The sequence below is a fragment of the Trichechus manatus genome, unplaced genomic scaffold (assembly GCF_000243295.1).
Source record: "Trichechus manatus latirostris isolate Lorelei unplaced genomic scaffold, TriManLat1.0 scaffold00096, whole genome shotgun sequence".
Classification (NCBI taxonomy): domain Eukaryota; kingdom Metazoa; phylum Chordata; class Mammalia; order Sirenia; family Trichechidae; genus Trichechus; species Trichechus manatus.
The window spans coordinates 7,303,342-7,319,120 of NW_004444032.1; the positions used below are offsets into that span (position 1 = coordinate 7,303,342).

Below are 15,779 nucleotides of genomic sequence, written 5' to 3' on the forward strand. Positions count from 1 at the left end.
TTTAAGTGGAAAGAGAGGAAGAAGAGACGGCAAATTCAAAGGTCTGGATTTGTTGCCCTGCATCTGGTTACTACACGTAAGAATTAATCCTTCCATCTAGCAGTCAGGTTTTTTACATCTTTGGTACATAGCCAATGTTAGTATTTCAGGTGAGCTGGAGGAATGTCAACAATGGTCTCTGCACTCAAGGCAGCTTCAGAGCAATTAGAGAAACTAGGTGCTGTCATGTCCAACAATTAGAGATCTAGGACCAGTCCTTGTGGTAGTACATAGACTATAAGTATAAAGATGGAAGTCATTGTGGCTATAGTGGTGCTTTCCCAGAAGAGGGATTTAAAAAATGAATGGATTTGGAAAGGAAAAGAACAGAAAGAGGGTATGGTAGGCAGAATACCCTCTCCTCCAAAAAGATGACCACATCCTAATCCCTGGAACCTGTGAATATGGTATCTTACATGGTAAAAGGGATTTTGCAGATGTAATTAAATTACAGATACTGAGATGGGGAGATAATCCTGGATTATCTGGTTGGGCACAGTGTAATCAGAAGGGTGCTTATAAGACTGAGGCAGGAGGATCAGAGTTAGTAGTAGGAGATGTGACTACAGAAGCAAGAGGTGGAGTGATGCAAGGAAGGAGCCACAAGCCAAAAAATGCAGGCAGCCTCTAGAAGCTGTAAAAGTCAAGGAAACAGATTCGCCCCTAGAGCCTAAAAATGGAATCAGCCCTGATCATATCTTAACTGTACCCCAGTGAGACTGCTTTTGGACCTTTGACATCTAGAGCTAAAAAATAATTAATGTGTGTTGTTTTAAGTCACTACATTTGTGGTAATTTGTTACAGTGACAACAGGAAACTAATACAGGGGAACATTCAACTTAGAAAAGCACCAAAGTCAACAAACCCAAAAGACAATGACTTGTAAGTGATAACAAATCCACAATCCTAATATTGGGGCTTGGGAGAAGAAAGATGAAAAATGTGAAGTCATAAGACGAATGGGAATTTACTTTTTCCAACACCACCTCCTTCTGTAGCTTCCATGATATACTAGGTGTATGAAGGCTGTAAAGAAAACAGAGGAAGGTCACTGCCCTCAAGGAATTGACATTTGAACCTAGGCCTGTAATAGACTGAGGAGGCATTAGATTCCACATGGTCTCAGAACTGAGGCCAGAGAGTTCCTAGGTCATTAGAGTCATAACAAATCCTGTCACACTACAAGAACAGGGAGCCACAACCTGAAGACCACGGAAGAGAAGCATCAGATTCAGAAAGAGGTTATGCTGGTTTTGAGGACACCTACTTCAGTGCAGTGCTTTCTGTTGTGTGCTGTCCAGTCAATTTTGACTCATAGTGACCCTCTAGGACAGAGTACAACTGCCCCATAGAGTTTCCAAAGCTATAATCTTTCTCCCACAGAGCTACTGATGGGTTCAAACCACACACATTTCAGTTAGCAGCTGAGCACTTAAGCACTGAACCATCAGGCATCCTTGTGTGCAATACTATCTCCTTAAAAGTGCTTAGATACAAAAGACACGAGGAAAGTATTAGCCCGAGAGACAGAAAGGGCCACATAAACCAGAGACTCCATCATCCTGAGACCAGAAGAACTAGATGGTGCCAGGCTACCACCAATGACCACCCTGACAAGGAACAGAACAGAGAGTCCCTGATGGAACAGGAGAGAGGTGAGGTGTGGAACTCAAATTCTAGTAAAAAGACCAGACTTAATGGTCTGCCTGAGACTGGAAGAACCCCAGAAAGCATGGCCCCTGGACGCTCTGTCAATCCAGAACTGAAACCATTCCCAAGGCCAACTCTTCAGACAAAGATTAGACTGGACTATGGGACATAAAATGAAACTCGTGAGGAGTGTGCTTCTTAGCTCAAGTAGATACGAGACTAAATGGGCAGCTTCTGTCCGGAAGTGAGATAAGAAGGCAGAGAGGGTCAGGGGCTGGTTGAATGGACACAGGAAATCAGAGATGGAAGGGAGGTGAGTGCTGTCACAGTATATGGAGAGCAATTGGGGCCACATAACAATATATGTATAATTTTTGTATGAGATACTAACTTGAATTGTAAACTTTCACTTAAACTACAACAATAAAAAAATAATAATTAAAAAAAAGTGCGTAGAGTTTTCTGCAAATCTTCTTCCTAAACATATTTTCATTCTCTAAGCTATTCTAATTACTTAAATCCTATATTGGTTATTGAATACGATCCCTTGGCTATTGTCACCAATAGCACCTTCTAGAAGTGAAAATTCAGAACAGCAGAAAGAGCTGCCAAAGAAGATAGAACCAGAGATGGTACAGAGTTATAAAATAGCTCAAAGACAATGAAAGACAGAGATAACCAGAAAGGATGCACTGGACAGGACATCCAGTAATCCTTTTTGCTCCTTTCAAAGACTTTCACCATTTTTCCTGGCACAGTTCAGTGTGATTGGAGGGAAGGGCTCTGGGGGCAGAGGCAGATTACCTACTAAGCAAGGTATGCACCAGCTTGCTTGTGCTTACTTGCTAATCTGTAGTGCACAATTTCACCTGTTTTAAAGATGTGGTGAAAAACAGGTGAAATTGTGCACTACAGGCAGTAAGTAAGCTCAAGTAAGCCCATGTGTACCTTGCTTAGTGGATAATCCATCCCTGTCTAGGGGAGATTGCCTTTGTCACTCCTTACCCATGGTAGGCCCCAATAACTTGTTCTTCACTCCTTCTTCCCTCTACTTCCTTGCTATATCAATTCATTTTAGGTGAGTTAAAAGAAATATTGGTATCTGTGTGATCATAGGCAAGTTACTTCTTTGTGCCTCAGTTTCTTCGTCTGTAAAATGAGAATAATTTGGTACCTACCTCACAGGGTTGATGTGGGGATTAAACAATTTAGTACTTGCGAAGCACATAGAACAATGCCTAGCTCACAGAAAGCAGTGTTCAGTGTTTGCTATTTTTATTGTTTTGGGGCTGGAGATAAGCCTAGAGAGGGAGGCAGGGGCTGGATTATGAAGGGCTTTCAAACATGACCCTTCCAGGCCTCCTTAAATCCCTAAAGGTGCTGTGACATGCATTTTTAGACCTGCTCAGATAAATAACCATCAACTCTGTCTCGTTCTCCTGCAAAACACTCCCATTTCTCTGGACTCACTGAAACCACTGAATGTGCTAGTGTGACACTGTGCCACAAAGCCACCAAACCAAAGAACAAAATAAGGGCAACATGTTCATCCACTATGGGCTGTTAGAGTCGTAAGGATGGAGGATGGCTGTAGGCTAGGGTCTAGCTTTAGATAAGTTGCTTAACTCTCTAGGTTTTAGTTTCCTCATCATGAGGGCAAAGGGTTGGAGCTGCAATTATCTCTAAAGTTTTTGCTGGCTCTTACACACTATGACTCTTTGTTAACAATCCTTGCAAAGAAATTACACAGTTTTTACATATTTATCAACAACTTAAAAATTTGGTACATTGGGACACTTCCTATCACGTTGAAATGCACTTTCTTATAGGAATTATTAAAAACTGATTGATGGAGTTGAGTCTTCTGGCTCTCTCTTAAGTGCCCAGTGAGCCCCACACCAATTGGCTTGCCTCTGTAACTGTAGCATTCCAGGGCAGATCCTGAGGTGGGAGATGCCAGGATTGCCTCAGGCCTGGGCTACTGTGGCTCTTCCCACTTCCTTTTTTAGGAGATCTTCTCATTGGTTATAAGAGAAACTAAAGAGTAAATCTACCAAGATTCCATCTAGATGCCAGTGGCACTCTCTGCCGAGGGTCACTTTGAGGTAACATATGGCAGTTGACGTCAGTCCTGTCAGGGAGAGTTTTGCTGCTTCCTCACTGACTGAGGACTTTGTAAGGCAGGCCCACACCCATCTGTCCTTTCAGAGCTTTGGCAACGTGTGTCATCTCCTTTAGGCATAGTAATCTTAGCTTCTTCAGGTTCACTGAATCTTATTAAAGGCTGATTAGCTGTCTCAAGGTCTTGCTGAGACTTAGTAATCCTCCACACCTCCCATCAGGACTTGCAGGGCTCCTTGGGCACAGAGAAAACTCCCAGTTGTCCTTAAGTCGATTCCGACTTGCGGCGACCCCATGTGTGTCAGAGTAAAACTGTGTTCGACAGGGTATTCAATGACTGATTTTTCTGAAGTAAATCACCAGGCCTTCTTCCAACGCATTTCTGGGTGGATTCAAATCTCCAACCTTTCGGTTAGCAGCCAAGTGCATTAACCAGTTGCACCACCCAGGAAATCTGAAGACTCCATAGCCCCCATGAAAGCTCGTTGAGTCTGGGCAAGTTTCTTTAGGTACTGCTTCCTCAGTCCTGCGTTTAGATGGGAAAACAGGGGAAAAGGCAGGTGAGGCCATAGCAGGAGAGGCCCATCACGCAGTTCTGGTCGAGATATTGCTGCACCAAGGAATTTCTTCCCAGGTTGCTGTCCTAGGGAGGAGACGAAATGTTCAATTCTCTCACTTTTAATTTTAGTTCAACTGAATGAAGTGAATTGTACACTTAAAACAAGTGAATTATATGCGATGTAAATTATACCTAATGGGATTGCCTTCATGTTGCCAGTTTTGAGGGCTCTGTGACTAAAGAAACAAACCTAGGTTTCCATACTTCTAAGTTTTGGATATTGAGGCTATCCTCCTCAGCCTGCCCAACCTCCCACTGTTTCTGAGTGAAGAGAGAGTGAGCCAGAACCAGAGACAGAGACAAGGAGAGGTCTAGAAAGATGTTCACCACGACATTAATAGTTGTTCTGTCCAGAAAGGAGGGTTTCAGGCAATTTTTACTTTCTTCTTCATACTTCTATATATTGGCTGATTTTTGGTACAATGAGCATATATTATTTTTCGGGAAAAGCAATAAAGCTATTTTTTATTTTGGGAAAGAAAAAGAGAGATGTTAAGACCTTTCTTTCAGAAGAGATATACTGACAGGCTGCTTCTGATTAACTGATAGGCAGACCTTTTTGTTTAGTGGACAAATTATGTTTCCTGAAAGTACCTTCTGTCTGAAAGCACTCTAACTTTATCCCTAAGAGGTCAATTGTTAAGTCATTCTGAGACGGAAGCAGATATCCTAATAACACGGCATCAGTAGCCTGCAGTAACCCACTCATGGTTATTTGAAGGCAAATTTCTGAAATTTGAACCATGTTGTCACTTTGATTTTCATTATAAGCTGTAGATCCATATATCAGTGGAAACTACCTTGAAGATATAATAAAATTGCTCAAGAATGCAGTAAGCCTTTTAAAGTTATTCATTTCAAAAGAGAAAAACACTTTTCCCCCCAATACTTGAAAAAAATTTAAAATGTTTTGTGTCTAGGATTTTATGTTTTGCACAATATTGTAAAATCTTAAAAGAAAATTAGTATTGGATTAATAAGACAGATAACCAACTAATCAAATGAACAAACTGAAAAGTCTCAATTTCACTCAACTTCCTGCTGAACTTTCTACTTAAGAATAAAATGCTACTCTGATCTCCTACTCTTTTAGCTGGCGCTCTATGGAAGCAATTGGCTTTTCCAAAAAATTAAGACAAGCTATTTTAGCAAATATTGATTGGGAGGTTCCTTTGTGGTTAGTCCTGAAATGGAAAAGACATGGTTCCTATATTTTAGGAGTTTGCTTTCTTGTACCTCAAAAATGAATTGATCTGGTCTGAAGGGAACAAAATTAAAAACAACTATGGCATCAACTTAAAATATGGCAGCAAATACATAAATAAAAACACAAAATTAAATCACAGGTTTAAAAAAAACTTAAGTGCTTTAAAGTCTACAAAATTGGCGTTTGGGAAATGTTTATTGAATCCATTCTCTGATTTGTAAATGTTGTGGTAGTGGAACAAATACCTAGTTTGGCATAATTCACCACCAGTATTCTTCCATGAAGGTGTTATCCATGAGCCTGTAGGAATCCCAGATATGTCTTTTCAAGCCACCAATAAACTTGCTCACTGAAACTACACGGGAGAAAATGGATATATACTGACAGGTAAGTAAAATTTAAGACTCTGCCTTAGTTTCTTTCCTATCCTATAAATCTTCTTTGTAGAAAAATGGAATTCCAAACCACATGGATTCCCAAACCACTTAAACCTGCAGTCCCCAAGATGTATATATTTACTGAACCACACAGTTTACAGAAGATGTGCGAGACATTTAAAATGCTCCTGAGCCAGTTAGGTCTCGATAGAGCCCTGAGAATCTTGTAAAAGAAAGTATTCCACCTGGTCCCTTGCAAGCAGATTGGCATGGAGGGCAGGGGTAAGAGAAATCACTTCCCAGTATAGTCTCTCATTTCTAAGAAATAAGCCCCTCTAATTCAGCACATTTCATAGCTGATCAGTATCAAGCTGCCTGAAAACGACCACTGAAGCATGAACTGGAAAAAGTAATCTTAAATAAAACAGGGAACAAAATGTCCCTGTCTTATTCTTGGCAATTAAAACTGGCTTTAGAGAAATGGAGAAGGTCTAAGAGAAGAAAATGGAGAAGGTCTAAAAGAAGAAAAAATAAATAAAGGAAAATTATGTTTTGTGAAGAATTCAGGCAGTGACTGATGGGAGAAATAAGTAGATTTAAATTACAGCAGGGCCTTATGTAGGGCTCGAAGGAGAATTTTCTGGCCAATCTAAGTTATTAGACACTTGAGGAGGTTGCCCCTCTCTTGTCTGAAACATTTTACTCCCTGGATATTCCCTTTGATTATCTTCATCCACTTTGTTCAGTAACTTATCACGCCTGATGGAAGCTAGCCTAATGCAGTTCAAATCATATGCCTCTGAATCCCTAAATTTTAGAATGTGGCCATAAAAAATATAGGGATTTAGATTTTTCTGATGTAAAAGTTTGGCAGCACATGCATGTACCAAAACCAACTGCCATCTAATCGATTCTGACTTATTCGATTCTGACTCACGGCAACTCCACGTGTGTTACGGTAGAAATGTGCTCCACAGGATTTTCAATGGCTGATTTTTCGGAATTAGATCACCAGGCCTTTCTTCTGAGTTGCCTCTGGGTGGACTTGAACCGGCAACCTTTCATTTAGCAGCAAGTGCGTTAATCATTTGTACCACTTCCCAGGGACTATGTATATATATATGTATGTATGTATCCACACACAGAGTCCTGGTGGCGCAGTGGTTAAGAGCTCGGCTGCTAACCAAGAGGTCGGCAGTTTCAGTCCACCAGCCACTCCTTGGAAACCCTATGGGGCAGTTCTATTCTGTCCTATAGGGTCGCTATGAGTTGGAATCAACTCAATGGCAGTGGGTTTGGTTTGGTTTGGTATACACACACACACACACACACACAAAGACACATATATAAAGTCTAACATAGTTTATGCTATTTAATGTTAACTCATTCAAAAAAAAGCACCTGCAGTGTGCATTGCACTAAGCTGAACATTGGGGAATACAGTGTGACATATTTTAAATTCTTGGAAAAAAGTGGCACAATAAAACTAATGGATACTAGAGAGGAGAACTGTGCCCAAGTTTTTTCATCACAGTGGGTAGAGGTTAAGCTGGCCTAGCTACAAAAACTGGCCAAGAAAGCAGCTTTTTAAGGAGATTCAGTTCATACTAGAAGCCTAGAGTAGCAGACAGAGGAATAGGCTAGATTCAGTCTAAATTCTAGTAGTGGCCAGCTCTGTGCTAGTTAGGCAGGACCCAGCAGTGGAGAATCCATGAGACTTTTGATACTGAGGGTCTGTTCACTGTGGCAGAACCATAGAAGAGGCTGACATAAAAGGGGATCCAGTCCAAAAGAGAAGACAAAGTACCAGGGTCCCAGTCAGAGGAGAGGGGCTCAGGGTGTATATAGTAAAGACAGCCTCCTGATACTGGACAGTCTACCTGCTAGAAAGAAAAGGACCTTAGCCAGAAACCGACACCTGCAGAATGGGCTAACATGAGTAGAAGGGAGAACAAAGTCTGAGGGACAAGAACTGCTGCCCCTTGGTGGCCACTAGACTAGCCAGAGTGCAGCCCTTGAGCACTACAGCCTCAGAAGACACACAGATGTTCACCTGGTGGAACTGAGCCATTGGTTCTGGGCACAGGAAAGATTAGCAACCCAGTTACTGGGGGCCAAGGGAGGAGCCATGAGGATAGGTCATCCCTATGGTCTTTGCCACCAAGTTGCTCACAGTAAAGAAAGGGAGCTGAAACCAATAAATTACTGCAATATAAAGCACATCACCCTGTCGGTACTTCATCAGCTGTCCCTTTTACCACCCAGATAAACTTAAATAGTGGTTCTTCCCCAGAACAAGCCATTTATTCCTTGAGAGGGCATTGCGCCTCAGTTGCTTCTGTGAACTCAGTGTAAGCCTTTATATTCTTTGTGATTCTTCCTCCTTATTTTCACACTGTTCAAGCAGCTACAACTAACCTAGACCTTTGTTATAAATTCAGTAGGAATGCTGTCGCTCATTGCTGCCGCTCTGATCTCAACTCCTTTTAGTCCTTGCTCTCTGAAGTTTGGCAGGTAAACGAAGAACATTTGTCGTAAAAGCCAGCTTTCCCTCTGTACGCAGGGTGTGTCTGTGCAGAAGCCAAACCTAAGGCAAATAACTTCACAAATCACCTTTCTGACAGGTTTGAGAATACTTCTCATCTTTTTTCCCTACCTGTAGGTGCCTCAGGGGAAACATATTCTGCTGAAATTGACTCTCCCTTCCAGGTGTGCCTTTACATGCCACGTTTGCTGCCTGTGTCTCTTGCCACAGACCTCAAATCCCGGTAAGTCTTGTCTTCTCTCTTACCATCAGATTGGCATTTTATGCATTAAATGAAAGTATTCACAAGTTCAGACTTTGTTGAGTATGTTGAAAGCCTGCATACAGTATAAAATAAAGTATATGTTAGACTATAGACTATAAACATTACCTTTAGAGAATGATAAATAATCAGATGATATTTTATACAAATACACCAGATCATTGCTGCATAATACAGAATTGATGGGAAACTTGATGCTTAGTGTCTTAGAGAGGTGTGGGCAATGTCATGAGCCTTTCTGTACTGTCAAGAAAACTTCAAATGTAGTGTTGAAATGGACAGTATGAAATTGTGTATTAGATGAATACTTATTTTTCAGAGTCATGTAACTTGTGACCATTTTAGAAAAGGTTCAGACTCTATGGAAAAACCACCTATATCTTCAAAATGTGTAAATAAAGTATTAAGTTTTCGGGAAAACATGGCGTCTGCTATAATTGAAAGAAAATTAAACTTTACAGCTTTGCATTCTACATTCCTCACTGTGATGCAGTATAGGCGGGTATCGTTGAAACATCTAATGATTCCAGATGTAGTGTGGAGGAATAAGTATTACACAAATAAGGAAAAGTTAAATGTAAGATTTCTATGAGAATTGGCATTTCAGATACATAGAATTTTCCATTTCGTTGAAACATATCAGAAAAACAAGGACAAATATGAAAATATTTATAACTTTATATGTGCTATAAATTACAGTGTAGTTTTCAGAAGGCAGGGGCAGAAGCAGGAATGAGGAGCATGCGTTTCCTGTGTACAGACTGCTTACAAACACTATTTCCACCCGTGGATCTTAGGAGCTGGGCAGTTTGGCCTTATATGCACCTCCTATCATCTCTTTCACCTAAATTGTTCTGACCAAAAAGAAAGAAAACTGACAAGATGTTGAACGGTTTGCAGCCTTCAAGTGAGGGCAGGTGAGGTCATATTAATGACTAGTCAGTAAATTAAAATCATTTAGCAAAGCCAGAAAGTTAGTTACTGTCAGCTGAATATATTTTACTGTTTGTTGCAACACAATGCATTTTAAGGCCAGTATCATCTAACAGCCATTCATGAAGCAACTACCAAAATGCATCCAATACCTTTGTAAATACATTGGCATGCTTTTCATCCAAAGAAGGGATAATATTATATTTATTAGTCCCAATGACTTTTACACATGTAACTCAAACTCACCAATGAATTTTGCAAGAAAAAAATCTCATGTAGCCCACAAGACTTCTCAAGTGTCGGTTCTGCTAAACCAACCAGAAAAGCAGTGTCCTGATTGAATTTATAGCCTAACAAAGGAAGGGTGTGAATGAGATCACCACAACCTCTGAAATTATGTTGATATGTGCAGCTGTGGGTTTTATAATGCCTGGGTAGGTGACTTCCAATAATAAAATGTCTAAAGGTTGCCAGACTTAATATAACGCTCGTCTAGTTTGGGGCTTACATTACCTCAAATACGAAACAGAAGACCAGGAGGAAGAATAGAAGTGAGCGACTTATGGAAATGAAGGGGGGAATAATAAGGTCCATGCTTAAGGGCACTGAAGCCACTTGCAGAGTTTCTCAAGCTCAGTGCTGAGGGGATTTTGGGCAGGATAATTCTTTGGTGTGTGCTGTGGGGGGTGTGTGTGTGTGTGTGTGTGTCAGGGATTGTCCTGTGCATTGTAAGATGTTTATTTAGCAGTATCCCTGGCCTCTACCCACTAGACGCCAGTAGTACCCTGATCCCCTATGTAGCAACCAAAAATGTCTGTAAAAATGTGCTCTGTTGAGAACCACTGCAGTACTAGGAAGCAGGAAAGCTGATATGTGCCTAAGTGTTTTCAGGGAAGTTACAGGGATCAGCCACAATCCATCTTCACTGATACATTTCACGATGTAGAATTGAGTGAGGAGATATACACTAGGAACTACTTGGTAACAGGAAGGCCAAGAGTCCATTTGCAAGGTGACATAGAGAAGTGAGAAAATCAGGGGTGGTTTAGGTCCCTTTACCACACTTTATTGGACCATTTTAGGAAGAATATTTTTAGCAGCCTGAATTAACCAGAATTAGCTTACCTCTTCATTGCCTTGTTCCGCAGGCATTTCAAACAAGCGGACGTAGCTGAAGTAAGAGATTTTAAACCCCAGTGTTGGCATTTCTTTGGGGGCCACTCCCATTACTTCAGCAGAGGAAATAGAAGCCAGGCATCAAAGCCCATTTTCCAGCCATCACTCCACTAGGCCCTGCAGAACCACATAGTGTAAATACTTCAGGACACAAGTCAGTTCTTCTGACCCAAAAGATGTCAATCCTTCACAAGATGTGAGTCAGAATCGGATTGTTTCTCATAAGATAGTCTTAAGAACAGTTCTAAAAAGAGAAAAGGACCTAGAATAAATGACCCCCTTTAGACTTTTTTCCAGCTATGATATAAGAAATTTCAAGACTTGATAAAGGGATTAATCTATAGTCCCCCTTATCTCCCAGGTGCTGCTTATTATTTAAATCTTCAGGTTCAAAAACAGCCCTATTTCCACACTGGGGCTATGGAAGATTTAAAAAAAAAAAAAAAAGGAGATGGGAAGGAAGACACAGAATATAAGAGCAAAAAGTGCAGACAAGGCTGTGGGGAATAAGCAGGAAAAAGGTGAGCACCAGGGAGCACCCAGGATGAGCACTCGAGACAATGATCTTGAAACTGAAGTAAAAGCAGCCCCAATGGGGAGGAGTGACTCCGGGGCACAGTCATCCAAAGCCTTCAAGTAAGGGCAGGTGAGGTGACGTCAGCGGAATAGTCAGTAATTTAAAATCAAGAGAGTGCTGTGCACGAGATTAGTGCCAAAGTTAGATACTGACATATTTTAACACAAGAAAGGCAAATTATTATGAATTCAAGTCAATAAATGTTTTTGATATTATTCTAAGTACTTCTGGAAAGTAAAAAGATGAATCCTTGCTTTAATGTGTTTACAATCTGTTAGGGAGGTGTAGACAAGGTCATAATCTTTTTTTTTTTTTTTTTTTTTAAGAAAGCATTGCATTTCCACTCCTAGGTATCTACCCAAAGAAATGAAAACATTATGTCCATACAAAAACTTGTATATGAATTATTCATAATAGCAAAAAAGTGGAAACAACCCAAAAGTCCATCAACTGGTGAATAAACAAAATGTTGTGTATCCATACAATAGAATATGATTCAGCCATAAAAAGGAATGAAGTACTAATACACGTTACAACATGGATGAACCTTGAAAACATTATGTTAAGTGAAAGAAGCCAGATACAAAAGACCACATATTATATGATTCTACTCATCTGAAAGTACAGAATAGGGAAGCCCATAGAGACAGAAAGTAGATTAGTTGTTGCTTAAGGTTTGGGGAGGGAGTAGATGGGGGATGATAGCTAAAGGGTGTGGGGTTTATTTTTGGAGTGACAAAATGTTCTATAATTAGATAGTGATGATGGTTCCACAAGTCTGTGGATATATTAAAAACTACAGGATTTTACACTTTACAGGTAAATTTTATAGTATGTGAATTGTATCTCAATACAGCTATTATTCAAAAAAAAGCATGTAGAAATTGTTGAATTGGTATACGTTCTGCAGTGTATAGTGTCAATGACAACACCAAAACATAAACTACAAAAAAAAAAAAAAAAAAGAAAGCAAAACGTGCTTTATTCCCTAAGAAGTGAGAATAGCTGTGGAGATAAGAGTACCTCCACTCAGAGAGATGAGAAATTTCACAGGAGAGACTTCAGGTTAGAAAGAAGGAAAATTATCTTTTACTATTTTCTCCCTAAAAGCTTATTAACAATATAAAAAGTGTCTATTTTAATGGGAAATCAGTTTTGGATATTGAGGGGCTACAAAAAGAAGCTCCTCACTGAGTAAACGGTGCAGGAATGGTTCCAGTTAAGACAGAGCTCAGTGGAGGGTATTCCCACCTACCTGCTCTGCTTACCCTCAAGCATCACAGCCTGAAGCTGCACGCAGTGTGTAAGCCGGGGACCACGGCATCACACATGCATTCAAGAAAGCAGCCGCACAGACTAGGTTGTCAGAAGAAGAGCAGCAGCAGCACTCATCTTCACAGTGTGGTCCTGGGTGTTACGTAGGACAATGGTTCTCAAAGTTGAGCATGTATCAGACTCACCTGGAGGGCTTGGAAAAGCACCAAGAGCTGAGTCCCATCCCCAGGATGTCTATATCAGTACGTCCTGGGCTGAGGCCTGGAAATTTGCATTTCTAACAAGTTTCCAGGTGATACCAATACTGCTGGTCTGGTAGGGTGACCAGCCTTCTAGGTTTGCCCAGGATGGATCAGGTTCCTGGAACCTAGGGCTTTCAGTGCTAAAACAGAAAAAGTCCCAAGCAAACCCAGACGAGTTGATCACCTTATTAAGTCTGGAGACCACTCTGAGAACCAATGTTTAAAGAGATAATATCAAAAAGCCTTGATGGAAATTTGAATTTGAAGGGGGAGAGAAGAAGGAACAGTATGACCCTCAGGATTCTGGCCTGAGCAGGTAGGTCCATGGTGATGCCAGTGGATCCCAAACTTTGTTGCACATTGCAATCATCTGGGATCTTTAAAAAGATCGATGCTGAATGCTCGCTTCAGCAGCACATATACTAAAATTGGAACGATACAGAAAAGATTAACATGGCTCCTGCACGAAGATGACACACAAGTTTGTGAAACGCTCCGTATTAAAATAATAATAATAATAAAAATATGTAAAAATGCTGGTAACACTGAATGAGGGTGAAGTGTGCACAGCTTGATGAAGACAAATGATTTCACTAAAATGTGCACAAGAGAAAAGGATCTTTTGGTGATTGCTATGGCACATATAATTTTGAAACAAGAGCAACCAAAAAATATATTTGTTGGTATATATGTATGTACGTAGGCATATATGCATATAGGTATGAATATGTATGTATGTGTGTATGAATAGGTGTATGCATATGTATATGCATGTATATAACTGTATTCACATATATTCATAAATACATAATAAAGCACATAGGAGGCACAATTACAGATACTTCTTAGACATAATCGAACACCTCCAGGGATTGGTTTTCTGGGTTTGAAGGATTAGGATCATAGTCTCGTGGGACATCTCAGTCAATTGGCATAATAAAGTTTATGTTCTATGTCCTAGTTTGGTGAGTACTGTCTGATGTCTTAAAAGCTTGTGAGCGGCCATCTAAGATACAACTATTAGTCTCTACTCAACCAGAGCAAAAAAAAGAGAAGAAGGAAACCAAGGGCTCAAAGAAGAAACTAGTCTACAGGACTAATAATTTACACAAACCACAGTCTCATCTACCCTGAGACTGGAAGAACTAGATGGTGCCCGGCTACTACTACAATAGATGGACCCTGATAGAATGGAAGAAAAATGTGGAACAGAATCTCAAATTCCTAAAAAAAATCAGATTTACTGGACCGGTTGAGACTGGAGGATTCCCCGAGACTATTGACCTGAGATACTTTTTAAATCTTGAACCTAAACTAGCCCCTAAGGTCAACTTTTGGTTCAGCTCACAAAATAAACAATATCACCCATGAGTACTGTGCTCCTTTAAAAAGTCATCTATACGAGACCAAAAGATCAACAATTACTTTAAAACAAAAATGAGAATGTAAGGGGGCAGGGAAATGAGATTAATGGAAACAGAACAACCAGAACAGAAATAATGAGAATGTTCATGCATTGTGAGGAATGTAACCAATGTTACTGAACAATTTGTGCAGAACTTGTTGAATGAAAACCTAAAATGTTGTGTAAACCTTCTCTGAAAACACAATAAACTATTATTAAAAAAAAAAAAAAAAAAGACTGATGCTGGGCCCCACCCCCAGATATTATAACTTAGTTGGTATGGAGTGTCACCTGGGCAGTAGGAGTATTAACAGCTCCCTAGGTGATTCTAATATGGTGCAAAGTTTGGTGACAGTGCGGTTATGCCCTTCTCTTAGAATGGAATCCAGGAAGAGAGTAGGCATGTGGGGGCAAATTGATGAGTTTTAGGTGTCTATGGGAGAACCCTGGTGGCGCAGTGGTTAAGAGATCAGCTGCTAACCAAAAGGTCAGCAGTTCAAATCTACCAGCTGCTCCTTGGAAACCCTACGGGGAAGTTCTACTCTGTTCTACAGGATCACTGTGAGTTGGACTCGACAGCAATGGGTTTGGTTTTTTTTATGGTTTTTAGGTGTCTACGAGTGAACTATCAATGATTCTCAACCCAGGCTACATATTAGACTCCCCTGGGGAGCTCTTTAAACATGTTGGTACCTGGGCCCCACCCCCAGAGATTCTGATTTAATTGGTCTAGGTTAGGCCTGAGCAATGGTAGTTAAAAAAATCTCCCCAGGGGATCCTAAGGTGCAGCCAGAATTGTGACCAACTGATATACGAGGAGGTACTCAGCAGACAGTAGCATTATTGATAAGCAGTATGATTCTGTCCTTCATTTTCTCACTGAAAAACTAGTGATAATCCATAACCAGCTATTAATAAGAGAATGTGTCTATTCTCATCCAGTTTGGGATCTTCTAGCTCCTCCTGTTCCTCTTCCTAGGGACAGGTCATTCTTGATCCCCTGGTTGACTTATGCTAGGTCACTTCTTTGTACCATGACCTTTATTATTGCTTGAAGAAAATTCTCAAACGGACTGAGAAAATTCTCAGAAATTTATTTTTATCATAAAAATGTGACGAAATATGATACCAGGGAAGCTTTGTGCTCCCACCCCCCCAAACACTCTGGAAAGGCATTTCAGTTGCTACTTGACTTTTTCAACCAGCATTGCAATCCTGCCTCCTTTCTCTCTAAATCTGAGTGCTTGGAATTCTGCAATCCTCATCTCTCACGGTTCCAATGCTTAGAGTCCCTCCATGGATTGTAGCCCATGGTCCACCGCTGGACACAAGTCTTTCCATTTGGAATCT

The 15,779-nt window shown here is 40.5% G+C and overlaps 1 non-coding gene across 1 annotated transcript; it reads left to right on the forward strand.

The window, feature by feature from the left end:
• Positions 1-13,422: 13,422 nt before the first annotated feature.
• LOC111821676 (U6 spliceosomal RNA) lies at positions 13,423-13,529 on the forward strand. The gene has a single exon (XR_002825017.1). It is a non-coding gene; the product is annotated as a U6 spliceosomal RNA (small nuclear RNA).
• The last annotated feature ends 2,250 nt before the right edge of the window (positions 13,530-15,779 follow it).